Source organism: Mastigoproctus giganteus, chromosome 9 (assembly GCF_048544385.1).
Source record: "Mastigoproctus giganteus isolate SK-2022 chromosome 9, ASM4854438v1, whole genome shotgun sequence".
Taxonomy (NCBI): Eukaryota; Metazoa; Arthropoda; class Arachnida; order Uropygi; family Thelyphonidae; genus Mastigoproctus; species Mastigoproctus giganteus.
The window spans coordinates 10970825-10981433 of NC_143583.1; the positions used below are offsets into that span (position 1 = coordinate 10970825).

Genomic DNA, 10609 nt, shown 5'->3' on the forward strand with positions numbered 1-10609 from the left:
AATGTCTACGGCAATTGTCTGAACTTGCGATTCAAAAACCAATGAAATGATTTGCCAAATGGGGCAAAACATATGCTGCCAAACATAACGCATGTTGTTGGCAATGATTTCTAACCAAGATGCAGATATATTTTCGATTGTATTTAAAGGGGTTAAAAATAAATTGTGAAAAGTTTGAAAAGCTATCAATCATATCATCTCGTCAGGGTGGAATTAAGAATACTGAACACTGTTGCCACTGACTGCCTGCATTATGTGCAGCACGTGTGAGACAACAGAGCTGGCACTGCAGCATATATGTACCCATACCTAGGCTACGACAAAGCAGCATATGTAGAGTACATGTCTAGGCTATTAAATAAGTTTTAATATGTACAGTAAATTTTCAACTTAAATTTAATTGAAAACCGTGTTATAGTGAAACCTGTGCTAAGCGAGGTATTGCTGTGTGTGTGTGTGTGTGTGTATATATATATGTGTGTATATATATATGTATATATATATATATATTATGTGAGGTAAAAGTTAGGCAAAAGTAATAAAAATAAATAAATATGGCTATGTAGCTATCATTAGAGGCAGCAAATGCACATCCTCCACATGATGCCTAATTATATCTAATAATTAAAATAAATATGATATTTAAAATAAAAACATCAGCCAGTAGTACGGCAATAATGCAGAGCGAAACGAAACGTAAAATAATATAAAATAAACAAACAGGGAAGGGAAAGTAGCGGTAGTAGGACAAAAGGTAGTCGATAATCCCCTGTATAATTTAGTCAATTAAGTCATTAAACCCAATTAATAAAACATGATGTAATTTAAAATAATGCCAATTATACATAATTTAGCGGAACCCCCTCGAAGGTACCATTTCCAAAAGACGTGAAATATCACCAAAAAAAGGGTTAAAGAAACTACCAAAAAACTAAAATATCAAAATAATAGACTGACCATCATGCCCCATATCGACAGAGGACCACGAGGCCAATAATGGTCATGGAATTTCACGTCTTTTGGAAATGGTACCTTCGAGGGGGTTCCGCTAAATTATGTATAATTGGCATTATTTTAAATTACATCATGTTTTATTAATTGGGTTTAATGACTTAATTGACTAAATTATACAGGGGATTATCGACTACCTTTTGTCCTACTACCGCTACTTTCCCTTCCCTGTTTGTTTATTTTATATTATTTTACGTTTCGTTTCGCTCTGCATTATTGCCGTACTACTGGCTGATGTTTTTATTTTAAATATCATATTTATTTTAATTATTAGATATAATTAGGCATCATGTGGAGGATGTGCATTTGCTGCCTCTAATGATAGCTACATAGCCATATTTATTTATTTTTATTACTTTTGCCTAACTTTTACCTCACATAATATAAATTAATGGTAGTAGTGGGTTGTTATGCTAAATAAGCAGCGCCTGTGCCGCCATCTATTTCTTTCCTTTCTATTATATAAGCTGGTTAAGCTTGCATTATGTCAGTGGTGTGGCTCTGATCTAGAGTGCTGTCTGTTCTATAGATTATTTTTCGCTGCATAAGGACCACCGCCATGCAAATCCTTTGCATTGGTTGATCTATCGGAGAATGGGGGTGTGGTTTGGTTCTTCGATATTTCCGCCTTTGCGATGATTTGTATGACGATTGAAATGCAGCGATTCCATGACCATTATTGGCCTCGTGGTCCTCTGTCGATATGGGGCATGATGGTCAGTCTATTATTTTGATATTTTAGTTTTTTGGTAGTTTCTTTAACCCTTTTTTTGGTGATATTTCACGTCTTTTGGAAATGGTACCTTCGAGGGGGTTCCGCTAAATTATGTATAATTGGCATTATTTTAAATTACATCATGTTTTATTAATTGGGTTTAATGACTTAATTGACTAAATTATACAGGGGATTATCGACTACCTTTTGTCCTACTACCGCTACTTTCCCTTCCCTGTTTGTTTATTTTATATTATTTTACGTTTCGTTTCACTCTGCATTATTGCCGTACTACTGGCTGATGTTTTTATTTTAAATATCATATTTATTTTAATTATTAGATATAATTAGGCATCATGTGGAGGATGTGCATTTGCTGCCTCTAATGATAGCTACATAGCCATATTTATTGATGTTTTTATTTTAAATATCATATTTATTTTAATTATTAGATATATATATATATATATATATATATATATATATATATATAACTGAAAGATCCTGTATTTAACAAATATTAGTTTTTTTCTTAAGTTCCCTATTTTATTACAATAAAAGAATGCAATTATTATAGTAGTCATCTGGAAACTAAAAACTACAAATATGTAACTAATGGTTTTAAAAAACTACACAACTATGAAAGGTTAAGTGCTTTTCCAATTGTTTCAATTACTTGTACAATCAAAATAACTGGTAAATTGTTTAGCTTGTTTTAAAACCATATCTCTATTTTTCAGTGTTGCAGCTAGTATAACAAAAAATTGAAACTTAAATAAATTACACTCCTCCGTCATTTCTATTCAAAGAAAAGTTAAGGTTCACTTCAAAGTCTAGTCAAGTTAGTTTTAATTAATTAACAGAGAGCAGTTCAAAGCACCTTAAATCAAATTACATCTTTTGACAGAATATAAATTAACTAGCACAAAGTTAACAATCTTTTACCTGATGAACACATGCTTTTTATTGCCATCCTTTAGCTAACTATAATAGTTAGATTCTAAGTAAATATTATGTAATATGCACATTAAAAGTCCATATAATTTGATTTTAAATATCATAAGCCACATCTTTGTTTAATAGCCTGGGTTTTGCACAGCAGGTGCAAGTGCAACACAGGAGACAATCACTGGGGAGAGGGCATGTAAACTGTCAAACTGCTTGGTCTATTTATGCACGTCTAGAGAGCATTAGGACAGCTTCATGTATTTTTAGATTTCTCCTTGGCACTAAGCATTAGATTTCAAAACAAAATGTTCATGGGGGAGTGGGGGTGCAGTGACAGAAGCACTGTCATTGTGTAGTTGCCTTACACAAAGAAAGAACTTGGTCAATTTTTAGGTTAATCAGCATTCTTTCCTGGCATAAAAACTAAAATATAATATACTGCATTTTTTTTTAACCATTTTAACTGCAAAAATCAAATTTCATTCCATATATCTCTCCTCTAAAAAATACATAAAGAATGGAAATATATCAATATACAGTAAGTTCAATACAAGTACAATCTTTACAAGTATCAAGTTAGTAATGTAATTTAATCAAAACTAGCAGAAAATTATGAAACTTTTGCATTTTTTAAGAATATAAGGCTTTATCTATATATGAAAATGCTTCATATTAATTTTAATAATACAGCACAAGGAAACCAGGCTTTTGTTGTACTGGCAAAAAAAAAAAAAAAAATTTAAGTGATTTCCTCTTCCCACTTGGCCTTTGAATTCCCAAAACCTGAAGTACTCATGGTGGCAATTTACTCCAATGATTAACAAGTTTGTGATTTGCTATTTTTGTGAGTATCTGTAAAAAAATTACTTTTAGTGTGATACTACACACACACTGCATGTTTATGTATATAGTGTCATTTTTTTTTTTTAATAATACCATAAATATATAAGATTCCCCAATGCTATTCTACACTGAATTAAGATCACCATTATGCCTAAAGAAATGGTAGTCATTTGAATATAAAAGTGCTACCATACAAACTATAGTGAAATTTAGATTTGGTATGAATTAGTTAAAAAAAAATTTTTTTTTTTAAGAAATTTAATGAAAAATGTATTTGTGAACATAGAATTTTAAATAATTAAACAATTGTAGTAATAATAATTAAGTTCACTTATATACAATATGTGCCATACAGGTTATACACTGCATACTCACAAAAACAAATTTTCTGTGCCCTTCCTTCAAAGATTCAATTTGAAAGATTACATCAATATATATTCAATCCTACTACTTTCACTTTAGTAAGCAACAGGATGGTCCAAATATCTTGCTGTATAGGATAACAATTTTTTCTATTTATAAAAAAAAAAAAAAAAAAAAAATTCATTTCTTCACTCTTTCATAACAAATAATAATAACACATGCTTTTGCAGCTGCAAAAGGACTCTGACTCTTGTGGGCTCAACAGGAAAAGAGATAAGAAGAAAAACAATGCACATATAATATTCTAGCAGACAGTCACTGATCAAACTGGGAGGGGGGAGAAATCTGAAAAATTTTTAATGAAAATTTAAGGAGATAAATAAAGAAATAAGGTCCACCCTTGTATAAAGTGAACAATGGTTACAGAAACAATGTATCAAGGCTTGATATGGCACTACCACAAATAATTTTCCAATAGCTTCTTTACCATTGCCATTGTCTCAGAACATGGCTTTTTGGCCGTGAAGGGCATCAAAGATTATCTCTATCTGCAAAAGGACTCTGACTCTTGTGGGCTCAACAGGAAAAGAGATAAGAAGAAAAACAATGCACATATAATATTCTAGCAGACAGTCACTGATCAAACTGGGAGGGGGGAGAAATCTGAAAAATTTTTAATGAAAATTTAAGGAGATAAATAAAGAAATAAGGTCCACCCTTGTATAAAGTGAACAATGGTTACAGAAACAATGTATCAAGGCTTGATATGGCACTACCACAAATAATTTTCCAATAGCTTCTTTACCATTGCCATTGTCTCAGAACATGGCTTTTTGGCCGTGAAGGGCATCAAAGATTATCTCTATCTATCTATCTCTCTCTCTCTCTCTCTCTCTCTCTCTCTCTCTAACATATAACAAAACAAAAAAAAAAAATGGTATATTCTAACAGTATCCTATGGAATTAGACTTTTATACTCATGTGTTCTTACTTTTTTTTCCCCCCAAACTAAAGATCTTATTAAAGGAATAACAATTTTCCAGCACAGGTATTGGAAATTATTGCAGGTGTGAGAAAAATAATCAAGGAACTTTTAAAAATGAACTACATGATTCAAACAAAAAAGCTTCTCCCTTTATTTGCTATTTTTTAACCTTCTCCTCTAATTATTTAACTGATGGGGAAAAATTGCATAAATCAGTACTGTCTTCTTTTTTTTTTTACTTTATATAAAAATTCAATCTTGAAACATTTGATCCTTTATTATAGTTTGAGATAACTTCCTTGTAGAAGGTACACCAAACTGGAAATCATTACACAGGTAAAATTAACCTTTTAGTGGCTGTTAACTATTTAGAAACAAGCAGTTCAGGTCTGACAGACCCAGATATAAAACTAGTGAAAGTCAAAAATAAGCCATAACCAAAAAAAAAAAAAAAACTATTGCACTTATATGGTAATGTAAAACAGTGCCAGGAGAAAAAAAATTGCAGCTTTGATAGTTTAATAAAATAAGAGTTTATCTGTATAAACTTAGAAAAAAATATTGTGGTTCAGAAAATGGAGCTAAACAGATATTCCTCAATACAATTTAAACAAAACTGAAACAACAACTAACCAGACGCCAAAGAATTCAAAAATACCATTTCTTTTTTCAGATTTTATATTTTTGATTCAAAAATAAGCAGCCTCAGAGTAATTTTCATTATCAGTATAGATGAATCATCATGTATGCTCAAACCACAAAAAAATGGATACATTTTCTGCAAAAATATTGAGGATTTCAAAAATAATTTACTCAATATAAACATTAACTCACTTTGTATTAGTGCACAAGTACTATACTTCTGAATAACATTTAAAATATATTTGCCCAAACAGTAACATGAGTGCTCACATGGGTCTCACAGACCAAAGGACAAAATCGCATAACAATGCCATGACATTCACAAAGTTTGATCAAAGGGCAACATGAGCAATTATAGACCTGTAAGTTTGACTTCTGTTACAGGTAAAATAATAGCTTCTGTAATTAAAGAAATACTGCAGGATCATCTTAAAAGGAGGAATTATATGATAATCACAGAATGGATGTGTTGGGGAGAGGGGATCTTGTCTGGCCAATCTGATTAGCTATTATGACATTGTAACAAAGGAACGGGACACAAAAAATAATTTTGAGATCATATATTTACATTTCACATAGTTTTTGGCATCATTCCACATGAAAAACTGCTGTACAAATTGGAGCAGTGTGGCCTTAGAGGCTAATTATAAACACATCCATCCCTTTATCCTGCTAAGGATAAAGGGATGGACGTGTGGCAGAGGCTGGTTATAAATGGGCACTTCGTGGACTAATGTTATTAATGGCATCCTCGGGGTTCAATGCTGGGGCTCCCTTACTGTTTACAATATTTATTAACAATGTTGATAGAGGCACATCAAACTTATATTCTAAGTTTGCAATTAACACAAAGGTTGGTAGTATGGTTAATGACAGGAATCAAGCAAACATACCACTACTACAGAAAGACCTATAAAAAGTAGGCAGTGGGCTGAAAAGTGGCAACTGTTAATTGCTGAGAAGTGGAAGATGCTGAATGCAGGTACTGCATATGGGCAACATTAATCTCAGAATAACATAACAATTAGGTTATATCACACTCAAGGTGGTAAGAACAAGCAAGATGGATAATTATACAGTCCAACATGAAGTTCTCTGAGCTGTGCAGACAGGCTGCGAGAACAGCTCATGGGGTTCTGTTAATGACAGTCAGGAACTCTGCCGGCAGGGACAAGGAGATGATTATCCTGTTGTATAAGCAAAGGTTAGACCATATCTTGAGTATTACATACAGGTCTGGAAGCCTCATTTTTAAGAAATGATGTGGATCTATTGGAATGTGTGCAAAGAAGAGCAACTAGATTAGTCAAAAACACAAAAGGATACTACTCTTATCACAATAGACTTCGGGGAGCATAAATTGAAAAAAGATGGCAGCGGGTTAGATGTGCAAAAATTTACTTTCAGTCAGTGAGCAAATGATTGATCGAGCAAACTACTATCTGGTATTGTGAAAATGGGTAGTTTGAATAAATTTAAGGAAGAATTAGACCTATTATTGGAAAAGACAAGGATAGATGAGGTAGGCAGTATTATATCTATTGGAATGTGTGCAGGCAAGATTGGTGAGGGGAACAAAGGGGTGCTCTTACCAAGAAAGGCTTAAGTTCTACAAATTGCAGCACCTGGTGAGTAGGCACTTGTGAGGTGATCTGACTGAGATGTATAAGGCCTTGAATGGGTTGAGCAAGCTGAATGCTGATGGCATTCTTCCTCTTGCTCAGATTAAGAACCTGAGGGGGCACAGATTCAAATTGAGGAAAGATAATTGTAGAATAAATGTGCAGAAATTTGCCTTTAGTTGATTGGTGGAACAGGCTTCCATCTTTTGTTGTGGAAGCTAATAGCCTAAATAAATTTAAGGCTGAGCTGGACAGGCATTTGGAACGAATGGAGGGGTGAAATGGGAGGGTTTTTTTTTTTTTTTTTTGGCTGATACTGCATACGCTCGCTTTCTTGCATCATATGCCTCTACTAGCTAATGCATATTTTGATTGATGCTATATAATTTTGCTTCCTTGCATCATTTGCCTTTACTACTACTAATAATAACAGACCAAAAGCACTTAATGCCTTATACAAGAAGAGGAAAAAAAAAAATGCATTTAAAATTTTGTTAGGGCCCATTGACTTAGGGCAACCACTAAAGAGTTAAACAATCTGATTCAAACGATTGCTCTGAATCCTAAATTATGCATAACCAAAATTTTATGCAGGCTGGAAATCTGGAGAAGGGGGGAGACTATTTTTGAAAATACTATTTTTCCACTCTTGTTACAGTTCTTACATATAATTTAGTGGCACCTCCATAGCCAGGTGGGCAGGAGCAGCAGTGCGTAGCACACGCTTCTTGATTAGACCAGGGTTCGAGCCCGTGACCACCAAATACGGAGGATGCGGAAGGGTCAGGGAATGACTCCCCCCCTCCCCCAGGAGGAATATGGCCTTAGTTGCTAATGCTCCTAAAAACCAAATAACAAACAAATAACACATACAATTTAGGAAAGAAGGTTTCTTGGACTCTTTCTGGAAAGTACAGATTGTATTAATTTTAAATTCCATATAAATAAAATTTAACTTAGGTTTTCATAGTTGATTAATGTATTGCAACTTATGCTGATCAATAAGGATAGAAAAAATATCAAGGTTTAATTCCAGTGGAAATATGTTTCAGATGTTTGGTCATTAATTGATAAGGAAGAGTCAAATGACACCAAATTGTCAGTGTATGTTCTATTAGTCTCAAGTAAAGCTCATGCTCTCCAATTAGATATCCCCACCACTTCCTATACCCCACACACAAAGAAACTGTTGGTTGCTGAAAATTGATTTGATCCCTTGATAGGATTTTTAAGCCCAATCTGATTCCTCATGAAATTTTACTTATATAAATGAAGGCATGTTTCGCTAAGGATAACAAGACAAAAGTCAGACGGGCACCAAATTTCGATCGTTTTGTTGGCTCTTTACATCAAGCCCCCCCTCCCCCATAAGAAATACCGATATTATAGATTTGGAACAGCAGGTCCCATCAATTTTAAAATTTCCAGACATATTTTGATTATTAGAAACCTTTGTACCATATTTCATGCCGAGAATTTTAACCTATTTTCCTCCTGTGCAATCGCCTCCTCCCCCAACCACCACTAAAAAGGCCAATCCAACCTTATTACTACCAATAGTGGTAAGTTTCGGTAAAACTTCTTGAGTACAATATTAGTTTTTAACCCTTGGGAGTTCATGTTTGATAATCGAACGCGGCAGAAATATCACGAAATTGATACATTAAATGACTTGTTCCTTTTGTAATTACAGCGAATTGACTTAGCTGTAAATTGGTAATAATGAGGCTGTAAGATTTCTGTCTAATTGTCTCACTAATCAGCGTTGGACTTTTACAACAAATATACAGATACAGATGAGTCACCAGGATTTTATTGCTTCCCATGAAAAGTTAAAATATGAAAATATGTAATTATTCATGTTATAAGTGACAGTTTTCTAGGTAGACTAACCTGTTTTATACACCATGATAGGTGCTGGCTATTAATTGATGAAATAGCTATAGGGAAGCAGAGTTCATTTAGTATCAATCCAAAGCATAATAGAATATCAAAATTAAAGGCAATTAAGCCATCGGATTATATAGTGCAATATTTCATGTAAATATTTACATTCCTTTAAATTTTGAAGAACTTTGGGGTTCCACAGGTCAGACATGATGGAAGTTTATTCCAGTATTTAATTATTCTGGAGCTAAAAGGAAAGTTTCTGACAACGCCTAGTGCACTGTTTTGGACCCCATCTACGTCCTCTTATCTTTTTTACACAAAGAAAGAAAATATATTGCTAGCTAAAACTATTCAATTCGGGTTAGCCAAAAACAGACCATCGTGTACATGCTTCTAATTATACGTAAAAAAAAAAAAATCTTTTGCCTATATTTACATGTAAACCTAATAAAATCCCTGCTTTCTAGCGGTGAAAGACAAGCAACCAGAATTAAAAAAGTACATAAACAATACCCAAAATACTGAAAAATCCATATAATTTCCTTTTTAATTTCTATTGCAAGATACAGATTATCTCCTAATTTCTACTGCAAAATGCATGTTATATGCTGTTTTGTAGTAATTTTATTCTTTTCTCATTGCATTATAATGAAGATACTTTCTAATTTCAAACTTATTTCATCTTTCATCAGTGCATTATAATAAAGATACTTTTTAATTTCAAACTTATTTCATTATCAACTTTAACATTACTTATACTCACGAATATGCTGTGGGGGGGCTAGCGCAAGCCCCTTGCTAAAAATAATAATAATTTGATAAAATGTAACAGACTATTTTAACCGGGGATGACACTTTGCTGAAATTCTCGAGCGAACCCCTTGTTAACAAATTGACAGCATACCTTTGCTTATTCCCAATTTTCTTTCAAGTTGTTATTCCCAGAAATTGATTAAATGGGCATAATTGTTTTTTTAAAGATGAAAAATAATATTCCTACCTGACATTTCACTTGAAATAGAAGCGCAAGAAATTTCGGTCTTGGAGTGTAATGCCATGAAAAACATATATCCCAGCAATTCTTTCACACATTTTTTTTCCCGTAAACTTTCAGTGATACAAATAAGAGCCTTGTCTTTATAGATGTAAATGTAACTAATAGTTTAATTATTTCACAAAAACAAGATGAGTGGGTGTGTTTGAACTGTTTTAAGGCCTGTTTACTAACACAGGGTTCTCTAAAGACTATATTTTTTTTTTCTATGATACACACCAAAAACGGCAATGGCCTTATTAATGAACACGATATATGCTCGAATGTTGGCCACTGACGCCAACTTAAATAACAACTTCTATTCTACTTAAAAACTTTTGCACAAAATTGTTACAGCTGCACATGATAAACCCAAGCACCACAGAAAATTACTTTAATCTTCAACTAGAAAATAAACACCACTACAACCTACACACAACAAACAAACTGTAGCCAACACACACTAACGAAAGATTTCTCTTTGCCACCTCAGGGTGCAGAACATTTCGCTCACGCTCTCCAGCGGTGAGGTGAGCTAAACTGAATACTGAGTTTTC

At 33.3% G+C, this 10609-nt stretch overlaps 1 protein-coding gene across 3 annotated transcripts in view; it reads right to left on the reverse strand.

Moving 5' to 3' along the window:
* Positions 1-10518, reverse strand: part of LOC150080048 (uncharacterized) — a 477066-nt gene extending 466548 nt beyond the window's left edge. For all 3 annotated transcript variants that reach the window (XM_090381622.1, XM_090381621.1, XM_090381619.1), the window contains exon 1: positions 10020-10518. The gene's annotated coding sequence lies outside the window, so the exon portion shown is untranslated. The remainder of the gene's footprint in view (positions 1-10019) is intronic.
* Between the last annotated feature and the right edge of the window lie 91 nt (positions 10519-10609).